At 36.5% G+C, this 3129-nt stretch overlaps 1 protein-coding gene across 1 annotated transcript in view; it reads right to left on the bottom strand.

Annotated features, from left to right (window-relative positions):
* Positions 1-372, bottom strand: part of LOC125044786 (mitochondrial import receptor subunit TOM70-like) — a 43962-nt gene extending 43590 nt beyond the window's left edge. The window contains exon 1 of the mRNA XM_047641738.1: positions 1-372. This exon is cut by the window's left edge and continues 468 nt beyond it. The gene's annotated coding sequence lies outside the window, so the exon portion shown is untranslated.
* Positions 373-3129: the final 2757 nt, after the last annotated feature.

Genomic DNA, 3129 nt, shown 5'->3' with positions numbered 1-3129 from the left:
AACTAAGAACATGTAGAAGGGGAAAGGGGTGCATCTATTTGTTTGAGCGAGTTGCAATTTTTGTAGCTGCTAATTGTAGCTGGTTATTATGCCTCCACTGACTACTTGCCTTTTGTCTGTCTGGTCACAAAATCTTTTAATTTCATTTAATCTTTAAACTGTTATAGAAAAATAAAGAAATGATACTAAGAGCAATGATAATTTTAGCATTTTTTTAACATCCAGTAGTAAACCAATGAAAACAGATCTATGTTGTTTATTTTATTACATAGATGGCTCTATATGTACTCAGCAACATGGAGTCTATTAGGAGGCCCTAGTGACTGCTCCTGATTTCCCCATTCCTTGAATTTGCAGAAAAATGTTTTTTTCTTTCTAATACTATTAATATTAATATTGATACTGTTATTATTCTTACTGATATAATGAGGATTAAATATATATCAAAATATTAATAACATCAACCCAATCACCATGGATTTATGCATAGTATGTATAATGGTTAATGGTTAATGGTTAAAAGCAAAATAAATGTGCTAGACATCTAAGGTCATGTAGCACTATAGTAAATGGTAGTGAAGGGTGGTTGAGTTAGTGATTAGTTGTCAAAGTTGGGCAAAGGAATGGACGAGTAAATGGGTTAAGGTTGGGTAAGGTAATGTATAGGGGTTAGATCAAGTGAAGGATGTATATGCATTTGAGGAATGAAAACAGGTTGTCAAAGCAGAAAGTGTGAGAAGTTGTGGGAGGGATCACGAAAAATCTGTCCCATTTGGCTGGGCTATAGATTATTTAAGAATTTTCTAGAGATGGGGGTAGTAATAGGACGGGGGCATGTGGAAGAGGGAGTAGTGTTGAGGGAGGTAGTGTTATGGGGAGGTGGACAATAAGGTTGTAAGGTAGTAATAAGGGAGGATGGGGTAGTTGATGAAGAAGGTTGTGGGGGTATAGTTGTTGAAGTTGAGCATGTTGGGAGTAGAAATGTCTCCTGGGGTGTTGATTAGGGTGGATACTGTACTAGTCGGCATTGAGGAGGGGGTATTAGTTGTAGTGTTCAGAGCCGTGGTCAAAGGAGAGCCTGGGGTCAGGGAATCGGGCGAGTTTGTATTGGTGGAGCTATTTGATGAAGAGGCAAGCCTCATTGCCTCTAATAATGGTATGGTTAATGGTTAATGGTTAATGGTTAATGGTTATTCATTGTTGGCCATGATAAGCCTGGAATATGTTGGGGAGAGAAACGGTCCACCCCTCAGGGTCGCTTGAGGGGTAAGGGCTAGACAAGCAGGGGAATACCGTGCCCATGGCTCCCTCAGGCCGTTCAGGACTGGCACAAAGTCAGCCTTTCATCCTTTCAGCACGGCTCTCACACCTTAGGAAGTGGATAGTAGAAGGGGTTGGTGAAGGGACAGAAAGGAGAAAGTAGAAGGGGGAAAAAAAGGCTGAGTCCCAAGGTTGGGGAGTTCCCCAGCATTGGGTCTCAGTCTCCGCCTCCTAAGCCCCCCCACGACAACAACGGGCAAGGGATTGGGGGGGGATAGTATGTATAGTGTTTAGTGAATTCTGTTACAGATGGCCCCACATGTGCTCAGGCATCAAGGAGTCTAGCAGAATGCCCTTGTGACTGATTCTGATTTCCCTATTACTTGAATTGGCAGGTAAATGTTTTTTTCTTTCTAATACTATTGATAGTGAAACTGTTATAATTCTTATTGATATTATGATTATTAAATTGTTATTATAATTTTCATATTAACCCCTTGCCGACGGGTACGATGTGTAGACACATGCTATGCCCACTGTGAGTACTTGTTTGATTGTTTTTACACATAGATGGCTACACTTGTACTAAGTCACCAATGAGCCAGTTACGAGTACTGCCTGTCTCGCCCGTTTACCCTTTTCTTTGATTTACAAAATATTTTACGTTATCTTATTTTGTTGTTACTAATGTTAAAAAACTTTATAACAATTATAATGTTTATTCAAGACATGAAATAATACAAAAGACCCTTTCCAAAAGTTAAGGAAAAGGGTAAACAGGTGAGATAGGTTGGATTAATAACCGACTCCTTGGAGCTAAGCACTTATAGAGCCATCTATATGTACAAACAATAAATAAACTTATATTACTGTGGGCATGGCTTGTATTCTTGCTATGCATGGCAATTGGGTTAAAATGGTTAAATCTTACATGCATGTGTTCACATACATATTAACCTTCTCAAAAATTAAAACCACCCAGTGACAAACTCCCCTCTCTTCTCCTCTTTTTGGAGCATGGGAAAAATTCAACAGTTTCAGAAATTCTAGCCATAAATTTATTTTACACATATGCTTCTACAATTCTCAAAATTTAACCAATATGTTATAGTCATGCTAGGGTTATATTTATATAACAATTTTGTACTGATATTGCCATTCATAGATCTCCATTTCTTCACATTTGAATTAAAAAAAAAAAAAAATAATAATAATAATCATTATTTTTTTCTATTTTTTTTTCCTGGTTCAGATTAGTTGTCTCTATGATCTATAATGCATTTATTAAATGTTATTAAATGTTTCGGACAGAAATGTCTACTTTCATATTCAAAAAAAGAAATAAATAGATGCTGACTGGAAACATTAACTCTGATTGACTTGATAATAATCTAAACACAAAGTACACTAAATTATTTTTATTTATATACATAACATCATTAGATTTAGCAAAGAAATAATAGAGATAACTTATTTTGGCAAGTGTCCAAATTCCAACGGCCTCTTCTCAGTTCTTTGTTCACTTAACCTGTTACCAGGAAAATGCTGCGCTCATTATAGAATTTTTTGTGAAATGTATAAACACACAAATGGCTCTGCTAGTGCTTAGCCACAAAAGAGTCAATTAATAGACCTTGTGACCTCACCTGATTCCACCTTTCCTTGAATTTGCAGGAAAATTACTAAAATGTTATTGACATTAGTAGTGGCAATATAAGAAAACAAAATATTTTTGAAAATCATGGAAAAGGGTACACAGCTGAGACAAGTAGTCATAATTGGCTCATTGGTGACACAGTACAAGTCAAGCCACCTATGTGTAAAAACAATTAATAAAATAAACTCAAAGTGGGCATAGCATGTACATAC

The sequence above is a fragment of the Penaeus chinensis genome, chromosome 36, assembly GCF_019202785.1.
Source record: "Penaeus chinensis breed Huanghai No. 1 chromosome 36, ASM1920278v2, whole genome shotgun sequence".
Lineage (NCBI taxonomy): Eukaryota > Metazoa > Arthropoda > Malacostraca > Decapoda > Penaeidae > Penaeus > Penaeus chinensis.
Note: the sequence above shows the minus strand (reverse complement) of the source record. Positions and strands in the feature narration are given on the sequence as shown.